The 22,909-nt window shown below is 33.1% G+C and overlaps 1 long non-coding RNA gene across 1 annotated transcript in view; it reads left to right on the top strand.

Annotated features, from left to right (window-relative positions):
• The first annotated feature begins 7,932 nt into the window (after window positions 1–7,932).
• LOC123789289 (uncharacterized) overlaps window positions 7,933–22,909 on the top strand; it is a 90,645-nt gene continuing 75,668 nt past the window's right edge. Inside the window, exon 1 of the long non-coding RNA XR_006778777.2 lies at window positions 7,933–8,069. This is a non-coding gene — a long non-coding RNA (uncharacterized LOC123789289). The remainder of the gene's footprint in view (window positions 8,070–22,909) is intronic.

The raw sequence follows: 22,909 nt of genomic DNA, 5'->3' as shown, positions 1-22,909 counted from the left end.
CATGGAACACTACATCAAAAAAAAAAAAAAGAACAGGGGCATATATAAGTGAGATGAAAAATGAATTTCTGGCACAAAGCCATCTCACATTGGGTTTAATGGGCTCATGGAAACACCCTGTAGTCATTCCCAGTTTCTTGAACACATAATTTTGATGGACATACTTAATAGCGGGCATAACTATTGCATCATTTCTGACATGAACATTAACAATGTGATAGGAAAAACCAAGTAGAGACTCATGAAACTGCTCACCCCTACAAACCTCATCCCAGATTGTAAGTAACAAGCAATAAAGCATCCTGGGTATAATGGCAGAGATTAATACTTCTCTTAAAGACTCAAATAATATAAAGCTAGTTGTCTCATCATATTGTCATTTAACTAACTAGCCTAAGCAAAAATCAGATGTATCATGTAAATTTATAGTAGATGTCTATAAACCTAACCCCATGGTAACCCCAGATGCAGCGGTTATGCTGGATATGTTTTCTTTACTAGAATCAACAATATAGCCCTTGTCTTGGTATGAATTTATTTAGTGAATGCTTTTCAATCTATTATCAAGAAAAGAATCAAAAGCTGTTTCAACATCCTGAGAAGAACAGCAGCATGCATTCACCATCTTAACCCGGGGCTATGATGAACTTTTGGCTTCCGTCTCAGTGTAGCCCAGAGATCTTGATTGCTTTAACATTCTGCAGAAAAAATATGTTGGCAATTATATTGATAACACTTTATATTAACTGGATCTGGTAAACAAATGGTAATAAGTACTCTAGATGTATTGGCTCTACCATAGCATGTATTACCAGAAACTGCTGGCCTGGTTGGAACTTGTAATGCCCTTTAAAAGGCACAGTAAATGTGTAAGTTTGGGAATGACAACCTGCAGTTTAGACATTGACTCATTAACCATTATATGATGCTATGTTTGTGAATATGTGGGTCTGTGGAAGTAGAAGTAGTCTCTCTTATTACTACCAGTGAAACACTTGGGAAATTTATATTTTCAATCTTTATAATTGTAAGCATTTAAAGATTAGAAGTCCTGTTTTCAGTAATGGGGGTAATACTTCTACCAGAGTACATAATAAGAGCTCGAATAAGCATAAATCTATGGGTCATGCCTGGTCAACTTGAGCTCTTCGTGATTGTAGATTGACAAGCAAAGAAAGGATTTACAATGCTGGCATGATTAGTTGACCCTGATCATCGTAAAGAATAAGGTTGTTGCTACATAATGGAAACAGGGAAGAGTACAATGCAAGCTGTAGAAATTCATGTGGGGTTCTTTATATGTCTAGCACAAACGGAGAACTGTAGCAGTCTCAGAGAAAGAAAACCACAGCAGTAAAGGGTCTTAGACACTTCAAACATAGGTTATTTCATTGGCTAATCAACCTAAATTACCACAAATGCTGACCAAAGATGAGTGAGGTCCAGAATACATAATTACGGACAGAGAGTATACATAGCAATTACAGGCTCTTCTTCATAAGGATCTTAGCTATTTTTGGCTATGCTCTTTTATATAAGATTTAGAATTAGCTTGTCAATATTCAAAAAATATTTTGGGATATTTATTGAAATTTAAATGTACATCTAAATAAATCAAGAATAAGAGAAGAAAATATAATGGGATTTAAAATACCTAGAACTAAAAAATTATTAACACATCAAACCTGTGGGATGCAACAGTACAGTAATAATTACATTAGAAAAAAAGAAGCTAAAATTCAGGGGGAAAAAGCCAATGCAATATTAAAGGAGAACAAATTTGGAGGACTGATACTATCTAATTTCAAGACTTACTATAAAACTACAGTAATCAAGACAGTGTAGTATTGGTGAAAGAACAAATAGATCAATGAAACAGATAGGGAGTCCAGAAACAGAATCAAATAAAAATAGTCAACTGATCTTTGACAAAGGACCAAAGACAATGCAATGGAGCAAAGACACTCATTTCAACTAACGGTGCAGAAACAGTAGGACATCCATTGTAAAAAAAAAAAAAAAAAAAAAAAAAGAATCTAGACACAGACTCATACCCACCATGAAAATTGACTGAGTGGATCACAGATGTAACTGTAAAATGCAAAACCATAACCTCCCTAGAGCATAACATAGGAGAAAACCTAGACGATCTGGGGTATGGTGATACCTGTTTAGATAAAACACCAAAGACATGGCCCATGAAATAAATCATTGATAACCTGACTTCATTAAAATTAAAAACTTCTTCTGTGTGAAAGACAATGTCAAGAGCATTAGCAGACAATCCACAGATTGTAAGAAAATATTTGCAAAAGACACATTTGGTAAAGCACTGTTATCCAAAATATATAAAGAACTCTTAAAACTCAATAATAAAAAAATAATCAAATTAAAATATGGGCCAAAGCCCTTATCAGACACCTCACCAAAAAAGTTATATGGAGAATAAGTATATAAAAAGATGCTCCACACCACATACTATCAGGAAATGTAAATTAAAACAACAATGAGATACCACTATGCAGCTATCAATATGGCCAAAATCTGGAACATTGGCATCACCAAATGCTGGCAGGAATATGGAAAAACAGGAATTCCCATAATTGCTGCTGGGAATGGAAAAATGGTATGGCCATATTTCTTAAATGTTTTAATATTTTCCAGCTATTTTATTTTAGATCTTTGCAACAACACTGATAAGATATGTTTGTCTGTAGTAGGGTTTATTCGTTTGAATCTTTATCTTGTTTTGGTGACAGAACAGTCAGAATAGTAGTATATTTAATTCATACAAATGATTTAGAAGTTGTCCTTTCTCTGTGCTTGAGAATACTTAAGATAATATTGTAGACATCTGAATTCATAGACTTGGGAGAATTGTCCCCTTATCTGGGTCTTTTCTGCCATCCCTTTTTAATCGTATGTAAATCTTTTCTGGAAGTTCACTGAAAATCTCTCTTCATGAGTCATGCAGTTTCCATAAAACAAACATAATAATAAGGAATGAGGTCACTATGACCTATTCAACCTTTATGGAACTCTTCACAAAAGTATATGGACTCTTGCAAGAGGGATAAAAAAAAATAGCAGGGTTCTGTTTTCCGAGAGAAGGCAGAATGGCAGACAGATCTTGAACGGTCAACGAGCAGTATCGACCACAGGAGAGCTGTGAATTTTTTTCTCTCCTTAAACTTAATTTTTTTATTTCAGTCAACTTCCATAGAAAATTTTACTTTCTTTAACTCCCAGGATACTTGATATACTAACTCAAACTTTCTATAATTTTTTTAAATATTACAAAGGAAGATTTCGGATTATAGAAGTATCACAAAGCCACAAGGATAATCTAGTCTGAAAGCCTGGTTAAGGAGAAATATAAAGACTAACTGGTCGAATATAATATGCACTACAATAGGGCTGCATCATTAGCAAAGGTTGTTAGTGAGCAGGTATAAAAAGTGTGATGAAAATAGAAAGTAGAGAGAAAAGAAGAAATCAGGATAGAGGACATGTAGATGATGACAGAGCCTGTGCACAAATTTGGAAGGCACACTTTTTAAGTAGTAAAATGTTTGTCTTATGGTTTTCATGGTTTATTTTTCAAGAGCTAGGACCAAAAGGTGATATTACAGATCTACTATCCCTTATCAGAAACTCATGGGGCCAGATGTACTCTAAATTTCAAAATTTTTCAGGTTTTTAGAAATAGACATCTTACAGAGACTAACACTTTCCAGCTGAGTTCAGCAGCATCTCTCAGTGAAACACACTCATAATACTCCAGCAAAATATAAGCATATCCACATTGTTCAGCTATAAAATGACTATAAAGGGATTCACTCCAGTTCTGGTTTGGTTTCACCATCACCTGAGTTAAAGTCAGCTCAGCCAAGTTGAAATGCCAAAATAGTTAAGGAAAAAAATCAATTTTAGAGCATTTGGATTTTGGCATAATGAGTACAGTGATAATAAAAACTCCTTTAGTAGAAAACAAATTAAGTGGATCACTTTTAAATTTTCTTTTATTGAAATGAAGTAAGAATAAAATTCTAACATTTGAACTATATAAAAATTTGAGGTTCAGTTAATTTATACTCAGAAATAAACAAGGAGTGTGACAGGCAACGTTTCTGCCTTTTATTCTCCATCAATTCGATGAAGAAAAGAAAGGAGCCCTACCTTATCTTTAGAAAGACATCACTTAAAATAGAAGGCCTTGCCTAGAAATGAGTAAGTTGTTTCACGAAATCTAAGATCCAATATCTTGTTAATCTTGTCTAACTTTAAATGTTATACGGAAAATAAACAGATAATTAAATAAAATAATTTTGAATGAATTACAAATATATATATATCTTTAGTCCTTAGAACGTCTCACACAGCTTAGACAATGAGACATATTTTTTCAGGGTGTTTACATTGTCAGCATTCATTTCATCACTATAAACTTGCTTTGGAGTTTTTCAATAAACTTAATAAATATTAGATATTTAAAAAGTGATCTTTAAAAAAACAACTCTGATTAACAATTTGTAGCTATGGAACCTGAACTTGACTTTCTTGCGCAAATTTAAGCTATACCAAGTTGGAAAATGGAACACAATAAATTGCCCAGTCCAGACAGGCTGAGAGTTGTAATTTCTTCAAATTATCCAATTGTCCCAAACTTAAAAGAATTTATACAGTGTACAATATATTTATTATAAAACATATAGAAAAGAGTACATGGAAAACAATAAAATGAGAACATACATTTTAATTTCTTCACTTAAGTAAAAATCTGAAGTGAAGTTATAGGTATTAACTTAATAATTCATTCCTCTGCCAGGGCTAGTATGTTTTTCTTAAGTTTAATACCACTGGCTCCAAAAAGCTTTTTCTTGGAGTCAAATAGTATATTAACTTTTCTGAATAGATAGATGATAGATGATAGATAGATAGACGATAGATAGTTCAGCAAATGCTGATCTATATATCTGATTAATTCTACAAATTAATAGTATTAATATATTTATATAGGTACAAGGATGTAATTGTATTAATGCTGTAACTCACCATTAAAGTCATTCTTACAATCTGGCACATTTATTCTTTTAATCCTTCTTGATTATTTAATACAGGCGTAATTCTAATAAGCACACACACACAAAAAGAAAAAAATGGGTGAAATAATTTAATGGTTCATGCTATGATGTGAGAATTATAAATAAGTGATTAGGTATTGACTTCAACTGGTAAAATAGTATTTGAAACACAGCTTAGGATGTCCACAGAAATTGGAATTTCTTCTACTTCCATCTGCATTGAATTTATGCACCCAGTCACAGGCAGATATGTATATACCTGACACACAGAGTAGCTACTGCTGTATCTTAATCTAGAATGCGAAGAGCAAGTAAGATGTGGAAGGAATAAAGTCCTTCTTAATTCTTCCTGGAAAGGTTGGAATTTCCTATCTGGGGACTAAGACAGGAAATTGGAAATCCTTCACTGCACCAATGTTGATTCAAAACCTCGGGAGACTCTTGAGTGAAATCTGAAACTGGCCTCCATACATGCAGGGCAAGGAGAGACTGAAGAATGAGGCAAGCCACTCCAGATTGCTAAATGGCAGGTTTAGCAAGCAAGGGAACTTGCATATGGGGTTTGTCTCTGGCAGGCACAAGACAAGGAGATCTCCTCACCTGCCCAACAGAATCCTAAAAGTTTATACAGAAGCCTTAACTGCATTCAGTACTGGTATACCATCCAGATGGTCTTAGCTACACATTGCTTTCTCCAGGTTGTATCCTTGAAAATGGCTTCCACTGTGGGAATGGTGGGTGGAGAGTTCATTCCAAGGACAGAGAAGTGGTGAGGGGGCTCATATTGCCAGGCTCCAGACTGGAGGCCACATCTTCTCAATGACCTCCTTCAACAACCAAAGTCACCAAGCTGAGATTATAATCACGGGTTTAGAATGTTTATATTATCCCAAAGGTCTTTGTCTAATTTAACAGGAAGCCACCAATACAACTTTAAGAAGTTCTGAGCGGGACTAAAGCCTTGTTTCCTAGAGGAATGAACTCTGTTAATAACCACTCTGACATGAGTGACTGCAGGCAAGGAAGAGGTAACACAAGAGAATAGCTAGGTCCAAGGTCTAGAATAAGAATGATTTGTTTTATAACTAAGTTCTTTATTTACTAGCTATATGGTCATGCATGTCTAGGCCTCAATATTATCATCTTTGTAACAGGGATATTAATAGCATAAAGTTCTCTTTAGGATTAAATAAATTAATCAATATAAAAGCATTTAGATGAATCCCTGATACATAGAAATGCCAGCTGTTGAAGGTTCTGTTAGTGCTACTATTTCCTCATAAACTCTAGGTATATTTGCTAACTTATACTTAATGCCAGCCTGGAAATCTATATGCATGTAAATATGTTATTTATCCATGTATGCATATGGATAGATATAGAGATAGTATGAAACCTATAAAATACATATATAGATATTATATATACCAAGATATAACAATATCTTCTAAGCATCTGCTGTTACCTTTTCTTCTGGAACAGGGAAAGAAGCAATGTTGTAAAAAAAAAAATAATGTGATGGCAAAGAAATTTGGGACCGCATAATGTTACCTATCTGTCATCTTATATATCATACTCACATTAGTTTTCTATAAAATACAATCTAGGGGCAAACTCATCACCTAATTATGAAGATTATGTAGACTACAAATCTAAAATGATTATCTGAAGACATGAAACAAATTATGTCCTCAATATTGTTTCCCTTCCTTCTGTTAACTCTAATCTTATGTTGTTTACATCTAACATTGTTTTATTTATAGTGGATTTCATGTATCTCCACACTATTTGTATCTTTATGCATTCATAGCCCACACTAATGTGTGTGTGTGTTTCAATAATTGACTACAGAAGTCAGTGGAGGATTTCTCCAACCTCAGCATTTCTGAACAATACAGATAAGTAGGTAGATATATAAGTAGGTAGGTAGATGGATAGATTAGATAGATACAGAAATAATGTTTTCTATCACTTTAAAATTTTGGTAAGATTATATTTTACTCCAGAATCCTATTGAAAGTTTTACTAACTCTATTTAATATAACCAGTTGTAATATTTTCCAATAAATAAAAGAACTTTTTAGTCTTGCTTACTTTTTCATAAATAGTAACTTCTGAGAAACAAATTCCTCAATAGCAGATGTTGCTTTTTGTGTTAAACACTGCATATTATGTATGAACATGCAGGATTCACAAAGAGATTGTTCTACAAGCATTATATTAACTTTTTATATCTTGACCATTATTTCCAATGCTAGTGTAGTTGCTGCATTACAAATAATTGCATTTGAACTAATATAAAAGGCCATAACACTTGTGGTGAAAAGTGGAAGTTCATGAAGAAGTGGTTGATGTCAATAACAATTTAGTTGAGAATTATGGTTACTAAATCATTTCATTTAATGTGTGCTTAATTATGTTTAAAATCTTATGTGATCTTTGAATACTTTGAGACCCAAAAAGACTAAGGAAATAAGCTGAGAGAAATTTCTGAAAATGAGAAAAATAACAACTTGAAGAAAAATTAAAATGTAAGGGAAGCTTTAGTGAGTTTAACTTGACTTTAAACATTTTTCCACAAACTTTAAAACTTTCTTAAATTAACATTTTATGTGCTACAGAGTAATTTTATACTGAAATTTATATAAACACGTGCAATTAAAGTTCATTAAATTGCATTTAATGGGAGAGTACAATTATATGGCTTAAAAAAAGAAAATCCCTGGTGATTTTTGGTGTTTATACTTTCTGAAGATTTAGTGTTTTTTTTTTAAGATTTTATTTATTTATTTGACAGAGAGACAGCCAGCGAGAGAGGGAACACAAGCAGGGGGAGTGGGAGAGGAAGAAGCAGGCTCCCAGTGGAGGAGCTCAATGTGGGGCTCAATCCCGGACCGCCGGGATCACGCCCTGAGCCGAAGGCAGACGCCTAAGGACTGCGCTTCCCAGGAGCCCCTGAAGATTTAGCTCTTTTAAAATTCACCAGTAAGTATATGGATTTTTTGTTAATTATTCCATTTGTGAGACTTTGTAGGACTCCTTATTATTAGATCTCTATTACTTTCTATATCTCCCATATACATTTTTATTAATATGGAAAGTAACATATCTTCATATTTTATACCTCTACTACTTTATGTCCTGGACCCTTTGTTTCTTCTTGGTTTTGGCTGAATACATTTTTACTACATTCCAAAGAAAATGAAGATTTAACTAAGAGATTGTGTAAAAAGGAGAAAAAAAGCAGTGGGCTAGGATATTTTGTAGTATTTATTCTTTGTAGCAGTATTTTTAATCACTTTCCGTCCACTTGAAATGATGCAAACTATGACATGATGGCAAAGAATAAGCACTCCGTCTAAAACTTTAACCACAAAATCAGTTTGTCCTGGAGTGAATTGGGGGAAACTCCTGTTTGTGGTTTTTAAGGGAAACTTTTCTTTGTGATTATTTTGTTTGTGTGCTGAATGTTATAATGAAAATGTTGTAACCATTCCTGTGGTTTTTGTTGCTATTTCCTGTACATTGTTAACAATGGTTTTATAATATCATTCATTATTATAGAACTTTTAACACTGCATGTTTTTCCTTCCCAAGAGAACATAGTTTTGATGCTGTAGCTATCTAGATATATAGCTGCTTCTAAATTTGATGGTATAGTAGAAATCTTAACTCTGCTATTTTATGTAACCTTGGCTAAATTATTTAATGCCTCTAAGTTTTATCATCTCTATTTATAAAATGAGGTATCAACAACAATACTCATAAAAAAAGGTTTTGAGATTATTAAATAAAAATGCTTGTTAAATTCTTAGTAGAGGTCCTGCCACAGAGGATGTACTCAAAAATGTTAATTGTATAATATGCTTTATAAAACATCATATATGAGTTTTATATATATAATATCTAATATAAAATGTTATTTTTTTACCTTCATTGTCATTATTATGGTAGTCCTTTTATAATGTAGAAATCATATACTTGGATCTTTGACTTTGACTAATCCCTTGTGAGCTAACCTGGTCTTTCCCAGTAATTTTCTAAGAAAAGTTACGTGAGTTACATGACAAAGTTACAAAGTGTTTCTCCTATTCAGCAGTACTCCACAAAAAAGAAATTCCTTCTAACGGAAATTGCTTATAACTAACAAAAGGAGACAAGTCCTTTCTGAAATTTGTACTTCTGTCCCTGCTAGTAAGAGATCCTTATAGTAAATGAAAACCTCCTATTTGTTTATACCGTAAAAGCAATCTAAGGAAAGAGAATCTCCCATTCCTTGTAATTGCTCTTTTTATTTTCACTTTAGGCCAGTGGAAATCAGGTATCTAAGGAAAATGAGAGATAATTTGGATTTTTTGTGTTGTGTGCTTTATTTCCAGATTGTAATTTTGTGGTTAATGTCATAGAAACAAAATCTAGAGAATAAAAACTTGATTTCAAATACCTTAGCATCATTATATTATATTTTATATACCATCTATACACCATTTTGTAACCTCTATATTGTTATTTTTTTTCTATGACTACCACACATACTAGGTAATGTGTCCTGAGAAAATAATGGTTGTAAAAATATAGATATACCACACTTTATTCTACCTGAAGTATACTATTGATTAGATTCTAGTCCACAATATTTTAGCTCCCCAGAAGTATGACAGCCACAATCATGAATTTTAGTATGGGTTATAAAGGGATACTAAATAAACTTCTCACTCAAAAATTGTTCTTCAGCAATATATATCTTTGGTGTAAGCACCTAAATAACACTTTCCCATGTCAGTTGTAACATTCTCTTCAAGGTTCTGGGTCAAGTACTAAAAGCTGTGGTGATAAAAGCTTAATTTCTATTACTCTGAAAGGCTATTGTCATCACTTATATTTTTAACCGTGAATAAACTGAATTGTACAGCAAAAAAAGTATGTAGTTCAATGTCATATATATATATATTTTTTTTGTTTAACCTACTCAAACTCACAAGAAGATTTTTAGCTTTGGCTTTATAAAATCTGGATAAAGGAAAGTACTATCAATAGTAGGTTATAAAATTATTTTACTTAGATCACATGGGACTCTAAAGCTTCAGACAAATTATATTTGTGAATAAAGCAATTTAGACTGACTATACTTTAGTGCTCTGAAATTTTAACAAGTTTTCTTTGAACTAATGGTAGGGTTTCTTTTTTATTATTAGTTTTGTTTTGATTTGGTTTGGTATTATGTATGTTTCTAGTTCTCTTAGGTGCCAGTCTTAAAAGTTGGGTGCTTACACTGTTAGTGGTAATGCAAACTGGTGCAGCCACTCTGGAAAATAGTATGGAGGTTCCTCAAAAAGTTAAAAATAGAGCTACCCTATGACCCAGCAATTTCACTAATAGGTATTTATCCAAAAGATACAAAAATAGTGATTTGAAGGGGCATATGCATCCCAATGTTTATAGCAACAATGTCCATAATAGCCAAAATATGGAAAAAGCCCAGATGTCCATCGACAGATAAATGGATAAAGAAGATGTGATATAGGGGCACCTGGGTGGCTCAGTCATTAAGTGTCTGCCTTCAGCTCAGGGCATGATCCCAGGGTCCTGGGATCGAGCCCCGCATTGGGCTCACTGCTCTGCTGGGAGCCTGCTTCTTCCTCTCCCACTCCCCCTGCTTGTGTTCCCTCTCTCGCTGGTTGTCTCTCTCTCTGTCAAATAAAGAAAAAAGAAAAAAAAGAAAGAAAAGAAAAGAAAAGAAAAGAAAAGAAAAGAAAAGAAAAGATGTGATATATAGACACAATGGAATATTACTCAGCCATCAAAAGGAATGAAATCTTGCCATTTACAATGATGTGGATGGAACTAGAGTGTATTATGCTAAGCAAAATAAGTCAGTCAGGGAAATACAAATACCATATGATTTTACTCATTTGTGGAATTTAAGAAATAAAACAGAGGGACATAGAGAAAAGAAAGGAAAAATAAAATAAAATGAAAACAGAGATGGAGGCAAACCATAAGAGATTCAGTCATAGGAAACAAAATGAGGGTTGCTGGGGGAGAGGTTAGTTGAGGGATGGGGTAGTTGGGTGATGGGAGTTAAGGAGGGCATTTGATGTAATGAATGCTGGGTGTTATATGCAACTGATGAATCACTAAATTCTACTGCTGAAACTAATAATACACTGTATGTTAACTAAATTGAATTTAAATAAACATTTTTTAAGAAAAGTTGTGTGCTTAATGTAAGTTATGAATCTTCTATTCCTCAGGAAGAAGCTCCAGGTTTTGAGCTCCATCCAGACTGTGGGTTACTGTGCTGGGGGTGAGGTTTATGGCAAGACTATGTTGCTCTGTTGGTTTTCAGGTTTTGTCAGAGGAAATTATTTCATATATAGCTTTAGATTTGTTATGTCTGTGGGAGGATATCAACTCATGATCTTGAACAGGAGCACTGTACGTTCCCAGTTCTACTACAAACTTCTACATTGTCTAAGATCACATGATTACACAGACAGCATCTGCTGTTGGAAGTGCTGAAAACTTAGAAGACTTCTTTCGTCCTATTAAATTCACTGCAGAACAAGAAGCTTAGCTAGGTATTTTACCAGTAGGAGAAAACTTTTTTTGCAGACTTGTACCTGATTATAAGCAAGTTATTTGACAATTTTAAATAGATTTTATGTTACTAATTAGGGCCAGGTTATAAAGACAATTACCAGATTACATATGGTAAATTCGATTTCTTCCTCGCTGGTAATTTTAATTTACTCTTGTTCTAATATCATTGTTACGCAAAAGCCTCTGTTTCTTAACACTGGACATGCCTACTCCTTAGCAGGTGTCCATTTTATGTCATCTTTGCATCTTTTCTCTTTCATCACATATTTTCACTTTCATCAACAGCTCTTGCAAAATGGGGGGGAAAAGCCCATCATTTTTATACATACATACTTAAGAGACTTACATTTATTTCATTAATGTAGATTTATATTTTAGTTCATAAATTATTAATGTATTAAAATTTTTCATTTAACATAAATTTTATACCACCCCACCTCTCGCTAAACTTGTAGAAACAGAATATTCAATAGATATCTGTATTCTAGCTTACTTACAAAATATTTCACCCTTTAGAAAACTTTCAAAAGAAGTGCATTTTTCTTGCTAGTCAATTTGTTAGTATGGCTACCTGGATTTTTGGTAGTTGACCAGTTTATTTGTTTGTTTTTAAGATTTTTTATTTATTTGAGAGAGAAAGAACGAGTGGGGGGCAGGGTCCGAGGGAGAGGGAGGAGACTCCCCACTGAGCAGGAAGCCCAATGCAGGGCTCAATCTCAGAACTCTGGGATCAAGACCTGAGTCAAAGGCAGACACTTAACCAACTGAGCCACCCAGGCACCCCTGACCAGTTTTTTTTTTCTTAAATAAACTATCAAGAGTACAGTAGTACCTAAAATTCTAAATTTATTACTCATTTCTTAAAAGCTTTCATCTATTTGGAATGAACCAATAGGACCACTCTTTAAAAGAAGGATAATGAATAAATGGAGATTTTTTTTTTTATTGTGTAATTCTGGACATATTACTTGAAAGACTGTTTCTATAAAGATTTCATGATGCCAGAATACAGTGTTCAAAGTGAGTGAAGTACAGCTGAGTATCCATAAACTAGGCATTAGTTCTCAATCAGTAGGTCATCAAGTTAAATTTTTTAAAAAAATTTGCTACAATGAATATGCATACTCTTACACTGATATCTGTCCACTAGAACATAAGGTAAATAGTATACTACTTGTGGCTCTCCATGGGAAATTTGGTTCAGTATCAAGTTGGCACTCAAAAAAAGATCTCGTGGTTACAGGTGCACACAAGCATACAGGGCAAGAGTTCTATTCAGATGGTAAGAGAATGCTTAGGGGAGACAAAAAGAAGGCAATTAATACGGATGCTTTTATAAGCAATGCACAACATTAAATCATTGTATTATTGATATCTTTTCATTATTCTTCCTTTATTTAGTGTTAAAATATTTAACTTTGTCAAGTGTATTGATAATCAGAAGTGTAACAGAAACACACAAAAGCTTGAAAACTATTGTCCTAAAGCTACAAGTGAGAAGAATATTTCACATATGTTTATTGACTTCTCTAAAACCTTAGAAATAATAATAAATGTATATCTCTAAGTATAATTTGAAGGTTGTGCAGTAGTAATAATTTAGCATAAGAACATTATAAAGTGGATTTGAGTTGTTTAGTTTTACTAGCTTATTCCTATGCTATGAAATGACAAAAATATTTCAAATACATGTACCAAGTTTGTTTTTGTTATTTGTATTTTTAATAATAATCAATAGTTTGAAACAATGTATCTTTTAATTAATTTTACATATTCATCATAATTTTATCATCTTCCGTCTTCTACCCTACTCCTAAATTCACCCTATGTCAGTTATAATCAAATTGATTTTAATAAAGAAATAATTATTAACAACTGGATATGTCTATCTTGACACCTCCTCAGATATTTATACACATGTATTAATAAATAAAGAATATGGTGTCATAAACTAGTGAGGTAGGAAGAAATTAATTTTGATATTAGTTTTTTACTGGGATATAAACTTACAATAATAGGAAAAACTGCAGATCACTTCTACCCTTTGTTAATATTAGAGATCATGTCTTAAATTTCTTAAAATTGAAATAACTTTAAAAGTAAACAGTTTTACCCAGCCAGAAAAAAATATATATGGCTTTGAAAAGAAGAGCCTTTGCCTATATGGTTTGTCTATTTTTTTATTGTAAATACTTTAGTACATGTCCACATGAAATTTGGTATTCTAGAAGTTCTCTTGATGATGACATTTACCTTCACAGAAATTATTATTGGTATTGGTACCTTTATATAAGAATTTCCTCTTGGAAGTTCAAAGCTGATTACTATTTTGAAATCCCTTAAAATTGCTTAAGTGCTAGACATTGAGGGGCGCCTAGGTGGCTCAGTCATTAAGTGTCTGCCTTCGGCTCAGGGAGTGATCCTGGCATTCCGGGATCAAGCCCCACATCAGGCTTCTCCACTGGGAGCCTGCTTCTTCCTCTCCCACTCCCCCTGCTTGTGTTCCCTCTCTCGCTGGCTGTCTCCCTCTGTCAGAAAGAAAGAAAGAAAGAAAGAAAGAAAGAAAGAAAGAAAGAAAGAAAGAAAGAAAGAAAGAAGGAAAATCTTTTTTAAAAAGTGCTAGACATTGAAAATGACATGTTATTTAGAACTGAGCATTCAGAAAGCAGTGCCTATTTCTAATCATGGGCTCAGGTACAATATGCCTTTTAATACTCTACTTCTGTTAGAAATGTCTTAAATAAAAAGAAAATAAATATAAATAAATAATAGGAATGTTTTAAGGTATATATCATTAATGCATTAAAATGATTAGATTTCTGAAACTCAAATTTGTTATCTACTTTGTGAACCTTGTTAAGTTTATGAAAGCATTTTTTGTTGTAAGGAACTATCTCTAAGGAGTAACATAATAATTAAAATTTGTTGGGGCGCCTGGGTGGCACAGCGGTTAAGCGTCTGCCTTCGGCTCAGGGTGTGATCCCGGCGTTCTGGGATCGAGCCCCACATCAGGCTCTTCTGCTGGGAGCCTGCTTCTTCCTCTCCCACTCCCCCTGCTTGTGTTCTCTCTCTCTCTGGCTGTCTCTCTCTGTCAAATAAATAAATAAAATCTTAAAAAAAAAAATTTGTTTAGCACCTCTGTTTCAGAACAATTACATTTATATTTTCTGATTTGATACTTTCATTAACCTTAAAAATCTAGACTTAATTTTATGTCATTATTTAGAGGAGAAAACTGAAATAATAGAAGGGCAAAGTAAAACAGAAGAACATTGGCAAAATCACAATTGTGGCAGCCACAGAAGTGCACTGGTCAGAACTCGCTTCAGGAGAGACCTGCTGCAAGGAGTGTAAAGTGAGCTGACAGCCTCCACCTGCTCTACCTTCTGGATTCTCTCTACCTTCTTGGCTGGGGCCAAGGCCATTCTTTCTCTGAGTGTTCCCAGCCAGTGACTGAGCCCAGTGGGATTCCTAGAGTTAAGCCATACCTTCTCAATAGGGGACTATTCTAAGGTAATCTTTGTCCTAGGACTCCCAGTTGGCCTGGTTGAGACTTTCTCAGAGCTGCACTGTGGTCTGAGGCTCTTTCTACTCAATGTTCCTTCATTTTTTTCTTTAACAAGTATCAAATCAGCATTGCAGTCTTCCAGCTCTCCCTGCCTGCTCTTTACTCCCTGCTCTTCCTCTACTCTATCCTACCCAGGAATTGCCCCAAGTAATTCCTTTGTAAGTCCAGCTCTGTGCTGATGACTGCTATATGAAGGACCTCAGATGATACAGTGGCTAAAACTTCAGGGGTAGTAGAGATAAGCTTACACTGGTAGGAAATAGTGCTGAGAAATTTGTCTGGCTAAAATATTAAATGCCTTTCCTATTCTGTGATTGAAGTATAAGGATTTCTGCTTCTGAGAATGGTAAAGAAACATTTTGCAGACTAGACTAAGTACAGGGAACATCTAGAAAAATTAGAATTTGAAGTAAGAAATTGTTTGAAAAAATCAGAAAACTAACAAAATATCAAGGACTTTAAGATCAGATCTAGAGAGAAACGAAAAATGAGATAAGCCCAAAATTCTGAGTATTTCTACAGTAGATGCATTTCAGAAAGGAAAAAAGGAACAAAGGTGGAGATATAATCCCACAAATAAACTATTCAATTTCAAGATAAACACTGCTTATTATGAAAAGCCCAACTATCAGGTTTTGCACTTCAAAGTGTAATAATTGTGTGTGAATTTGGACAAGCTACTTAACCTGTCACATTTTCTTCACCTTACAATGGTTGTAATACTAATATACTACACCTCATAAATGTATCATGAGGCTATATTAAGTTAACATTTACTGTGCTCTGAAAACATTGTCCAGTACATATTAAATACTAAGATTTTGTTAAAGATCTAAAATGAAGAGTGCAATTCACACACACACAAACACACATACACACGCATTTTCCGGAAAACACTAGCTTATTTAAAGTTATTATTTTCAAAAAATGTTTCTTTCAAATGACTTTTGAGGTTAACCCACAACTTCATCAATATCTATTTTGGGGTGAAAGTACAAGAAAGTACTCTCTTAATATTCTATGTTCTATATTTGGAAACAGTTTTATTCTCTGAAGTAGTAAATCAGAAACATTTCAAGTGGTTGCTGATTAATTTGTATATTTAAATATACAGGTTTTTGAAAAGCAAATTAAACTATAAAGTGATCAATTAATTATGGGATATGACTTGATTATACTAAACACCATTGTTACTCAATTTGAGATTAGAATCTTCTGGATATCTTGCTCTACTTTGGAAAAAAACGCGCTTTGGCACATAAACATATGTTGGAGTGGCTTTCCATATTCTTTACGGAAGCAATGGGTTAAAAACTGTATAATGCTTAAATGCCTTTTCTTCTACCCAATTTATATTACAATATTGATTTGATAATGGATGGTTTCTTAAGAATGCACCTATCTAATTGCAGTGGAATAGGAGGTATATAGCATTTCTCAGTTTTAAAATGTCAAAAATATTCATTAAGTATTTCCTGCAATTATCCTATTAAGTCAGCATTAATATTTCCATTACGCAAATGATACATTGAATCATAGAAACTGAATCATAGAAATAAATTTTTAAAAATATGAATAATAAAAACAAATGATTGTAGAGTTTGGTGGATGGTTTACCATTCTAAAGTTTCACTGTTTACTGGGAGTGATGGTGGAGTGGAGTAAACATTTTCTCATCTAAAAAAAAAAAGTAATGATGTATGACATTATTAATTGTGCAAGTGCCATGTGGACAGATGCCGCATTTCGTTCTGAAATTATTTTTCAAAAAGTTTGCAGGAGTTTCAGAAATCATAATTTACTTCTCTCCGCATACCATATTTGGTCAGCTGGCTATTATTTCCTAGCCTGTTGGCACTGATAATTTGGATCAGATTGTATTTCAAACCACTCAGGCACTTAACAGCTTATAAATGTTTACACTGGGACCAAAATAGAGAAGAAAACAATTTTTGAAGGAAAACATCAGTTTGTATAGCAGCCATGGACAATACCCAGTAATGTTGGCTTCATTTTTTATTATTAGTTTCACTCTGTTGTTGAAGCCAAGTCCTCATACGCACTCCCCTTCCATACCAGTCTAGCCTTTTGAAAAATAAACTTTCATATAATGTATCTTTGTGGGAAAAATCAAAACTATCTAAAGGTATAAAAGTGCTCATAGACTAACATTTATTCACTTGTCCCAGTATCTATGCCCTCAGTTGCCTCTCATAATGATTCTGAGTTTTGCTATGCAAATCGCTTTGGTTAATAGAAAAGTAGCAAATAGGACACAAACAGAAACTTGAAAATGTTTCAACGTTGGAATTTGCCCTTTCTTGGTGCTATTGAAATAATCCTTCCCCTCACATTTGCAAAAAAGCCTGGGGTAGCCTGTTGCCTGAGGAGAAAACATGATCGTATCACTGCCATAACGCCCACTAATATGTAGCTTCCATTGCCAGGTGTAAGCATGAGGCTATCCTAGATCAACCAGCCCTAGATGACCTGTCAGCAACCACAGAGGTCAAGGCAAGCCCAGTTGAGATGGCCTACAACAGCAGAACTGTCCAATCAACACACAGATTCATAGGAAATAATAAATGAATGTTGTTTAAGAAACTGGATTCTGGAGAGATTTGTTATGCAGCCAAAGCTAATTGATAGAAACAGTTTGTATGGTAAGTCATGAAAAAGTTTCACTCATTGGGCCTTTTTCCAGTGTCCCAAAGCAAATATCCATTAATAAAATGTTTTAAATAGTGACATTCATACTATTTATTTATTTATCTATTTATTTATTTATTTTTGGTAAGAAAATACACTGGAACTCCATGTAGTCTTCTGCTCAGAATTATGGGAGCAAGGAGACCATTCTGAAATCTTGCTTTTAATGAATATCATTGGCCAGTATAATTAAATACTTGCAATACACTAATGATACTTATATTCACATCAAATGTGTTTGTATAGATGCATTTTTGTATTCCTTTAGATATTAAGTGAATTTAACTTCTGTTGAAATTTTTAAACTAATTTAAAATCTTTCTTCCACTTCTACAACTGACCATTTCATTTCATATTCAATGCTACCAAAAAATAACAGTAGGTAAAAAAAGAAACAGCAGATTTTCCTTTATTAGGTAGATCATAGGTAGCTATTAGTAAATTTTCCATTAGAGTTTTCCTTAATTTTTCTTGGGTCTGAGGAGAGAAGGGAAGCTTATTGACAGAAAAAGTGTAATGTGGTTTATTGATGGAAATTTACTTTACTTTTTAATTTACTTTATGTGATGTCTATATGTTTATTTTCTAATAGCAAGGAAAGGACCAAAGCTATAGTTAATGATGAGCACACGACTGCGTTTGAAGATTTTACTGAACATTTGTATGTTTCAATGATATTTTATGAGAAGTGCAAGTATTATGTCAAGATATCAGATAGTTTATAAATATAAAACTTAACCAGCAAACACAAACAATGTTATTATATATTAATAGCAAATTTCCCAAATGTAAAAAATAAAAAAGAGTTCGGGTAGAATTTAAGAAGTCGAATATGCTAAGGGAAGAGATGAAAGCTCTAATGTAAACAAGTTTCTACGCCAAGTATACATCCTGAGAACGATGTATCAAATATAAGCACAGAAATATTAAGTCCTCTTTCTAAGGGCTCAAAAGGGTAAAGTTTTAATATAATTATTATAATGTTTTCATTTGCAAATTTTTACTTGTCCTTCACTTTGTAGCCAAGTAGCCAATAAATCTAGGAACTTATGCCAGAAGACCAAAAAAGCAATAAGCTGATTTAGCTAAAACAATTTTAATCTGAATTATTTTAAAGGTGAAACTGTAATCATAGAATATTTTGACCATCAAATTATCCTCTCCATTTTTCTCCACTTTCCAAATATTTTAAAAAGATAACCCGCAGAATGAAAGTATTTGGAAATCATATATTTGATAAGGGGATTAGGGGCTAATATCCAAAATGTATAAGAAACTCCTACAGTTCAATAGCAAAAACAAAACAAAATAAAACAAAATGTTTCTAAGGCTGTGGAGAAATAGGAACCCATCTATACTGTTGGTGGGAATGTAAAATGGTGCAGTATGAAAACATACTGAAAACCGTATGGAGTTTCCTCAAAAACTTAAAAATAGAGCTACCATATGATCCACCAATAAATACCACTTCTGAGTAAATGCCCAAAAGGACTGAAATCAGGATCTCGAGGTATCTGTACTCCCATGTTCACTGGGATACTATTCACAATAGCCAAGTTATAAAAACAACCCAGCTGTTAATCAACATAAGAATGGATAAAGAAAATGTAGTAAATGTATACAATGGAATATTATCCAGACTTTAAAATAAAGAAAATCCTGCCGTTTGTGACATAAATGATACTCGAGGACATTTGCTAAGTGAAATAAGGCAGTCAAGGAAGACAAATATTTCATGATTCCACTTGTATGAGATACCTAAAATAATCAAACTCATAGAATAGAGAATAGAGAATAGAATGCTGGTTACCAAGGGCTGGGGTTACAGGGAAATGTGAGGTGTTCACTTGGTGTGTTTTCAGTTATGCAAGATGATTGCTGCAGATAGAACTTACAGTTAACCATACTCTAGTATACACTTAAACATTTGATAAGAGACTAGATCTTATATTAGGTAGACATACATAAAATAACAAAAAACAAAAAAAAAAGGACACATAGGAAACTTATGGTTGCAAAGGCTATGTCCAATACCATGGTTTTGGTGATGGTTCCATGGGTATTTGCATATGTCCAAACTCATCAAATTATATATATTAAATATGTGCAGGTTTTGTGTATCAAGTATACCTCAACAAAGCTGTTTCTTTTTTTTTTTAAGAAAAAAACTCTATAGACAAACTTCCACATTTTCCCAACTTTCCTTTCATATATCCTTGAGATTCTGTTCTTAAAACACAATCACTCTCTGTGGTCTGATAAGTGGCTCTAGAGGAAAAATAAGTTAGTGAATTTAGAAACCAACAGTCTTTCTAAATCAAGTACATATACCTACAAAACAATTATGTTAGCCTTTGGAAGGTAAATAATTTATTCTTCAACAGATTCATCTAATAATCATTCATCCAATAATTCATAATAAAATTCAGATTAGTTTTAAATTGTTAGGATACTTAAAGCCAGAAATATATATCATTTACAAAAGTGTTGGGATAAAAAAATGAAATAAATTAACATTTAGGTTTGTCACTGATCATACAGATACAAATATATATGAGTGAAGTATATAGGGTATATGGAAAAATTAATATTTAGAAATGTTTATAATCCATGTAATCAAATATTTTACTACTTGGTCTTAAAATTTCTTATAGTTCATTCCCCCTTTTATCCTCTCACAGTGTCTGGTAACCACGTCTATTATATACTTTGGCATTATAACCCAATACTTTAGTTAATGTTTATTTTTCTCTGATTGTGACCCCTTTGGGAATCATACTTTTTTCTGGTTTATCTTCTCATCCCTAGTATCTGACCCAGGAACTTATAATCAGTTGCTGCTTTAAAAATAATTGCTCAATGAACTAACATTCCCCTGTCAATTTTCTCATATTTTTAACAAATATTCCAGTATATTTCCATCTTAGTGCCATAATACATTTCCCATCTCCATCTGAGAGCCTCCATTTAGTCTAAACTACTCTGTTTAAAGCAGAAGGTAGGGAATCCAGAGGGACCAGATACAGATTCAAAAACAAGGAAGTAGATGACATTAAAAGAAAGTCAGTACAAAGACAGACTTAAATAATAGCACCAGGATATCACCATATGAATATGTATGGGGGGAAAATCTAAGTTTTGGATTTTATGAATCTATTGATTGCATGGTGTATATACAGTAAGATAAGCAGACTTTTATAGTTTCTGACTCTGTGAACTAAAATTATAATATAGTTGATGAAAGAAAGTAATATTTTTAGTTAAGCTAATAATATACAATTAGAATGGTGATGTCATCTAAATAACTGTGACATTACTACACTGATTCTAAAATATTTCCAATGTAAATTCTTAAAAGTTGATACTTACCCAGGGTGAAATTCTTATAAATCGTTAGTGAATTTTCATGAAATATTTATTGACCTGAGTTTATAAGCATTCATTAAAATTCACAAATGTGTGCTTATGAACAATCTATTAAATCTGGAAACATAAAAGGCCACATTTTATGTACATGTAGGTTCATGTACCCTATTTGGAAAGTGAATTTTTATTAACTTTAATGCCTTTACCATCCAAAATAAACACATTCTTACTGTGTTAAGTTCCTGAATCATTGCAAATAATTTAGATGACACTTATTTGTATCAAATAATATGCAATTTAATGAAAAAAATGATACTTCAGTCAATGGCATTCTATAGAATTACTTAGTTTACATGCACTAAGCCAATATATTTAAGGAGGTCTTAATGGGAGAGACATCTTTTATTGTAAAAAAAAATAATAATAATAAGACATATTTGGGACATGAAAGATTTTGTCACAGGTTTTTTGTTGTTTAATATTTGTTTTTATTTATGTAGTTAGAGATGACTCTTAATTGGTAATTACTTCCCCAATTCTATACATTAGTGCTTCCTTTAACTTTGTGCTTTTTTTCCCCTGAACTAAGAAAAGAATTTAGAACTTTTTTACATTTCCTTTCCCAGTTTCACATACTAGCAGGAATAAAGATCAGACAAAATATCACATCTTTAATTTTCGTTCCTAGATTAAATTTGGTCACACAAATTTAATGTCCTTTTTGAAATTTATAACAGGATAATCTAATTTACTGTTAAATAAAACAGGTAAGTTCACTTCAATTCAATGAGCATTTATAGAGGAACTACCCTGGGTAAAGCATTATATCAGGTTCTGATAGTACAAACATTCTCTGATGCTTTTGGAGGTCAATTGCTTAGTGGAAAAATAATTTGCATTTAGGGGGAAATATGAAGTTGAAACCTAAATTTTACATAATGAGTTGTGCCTCATTAAATCTTCTGGAGAGTTCTGCTTCTTCCAGAAGAGATTGAACAAAAAATACTTCTAAGGCCACAAGTCTTTCCGCAAGAGTAAAGAACAGTGTACTCTGACATCAGCTTCAGTTGAAAAGCCCTCAACTATCAGTGCAAGACCACCTATGTTAGAGGCAAAAGCCACTATAGTTTCTGAGTTTTGACGTGCACACTCTAATGTACACATCCTACACTTATGTCCTTTCAGTTGGAAACAATTGTTTTCTTGTCAAATGCTTCAAAAAGATTCATCGTTTACTTTCCAGAAAAGACTGAAGCTTGACTTTGGGCTAACAGTTGCTCAACAGTTCTGCCTATAAGGATCACAAAATAAATGCCTCTGCCATATCTAAGTTGCAATGTCTGACAGATATCATCTGCCTTTCAGGCTCCATTTGTGGGGGAGGAAACACTTTAATTCAAAAACATTGAAAGCATAACCATTTTTTACTTTGTAAAGTATGTTTGCTCATTGCAAAACCCCAAACAAAATTCATATTTCATTAAAAGGGACAAGTGGAAGTGTGGAAAAGAAACCAGTAGCATTAATGGCACTACATGTCAGGGACATACTTTTCTTTTTACTTAAAGAAGATACAGTT

The sequence above is a fragment of the Ursus americanus genome, chromosome 8 (assembly GCF_024610735.1).
Source record: "Ursus americanus isolate L20-20 chromosome 8, mUrsAme1.1.p, whole genome shotgun sequence".
Lineage (NCBI taxonomy): Eukaryota > Metazoa > Chordata > Mammalia > Carnivora > Ursidae > Ursus > Ursus americanus.
Note: the sequence above shows the minus strand (reverse complement) of the source record. Positions and strands in the feature narration are given on the sequence as shown.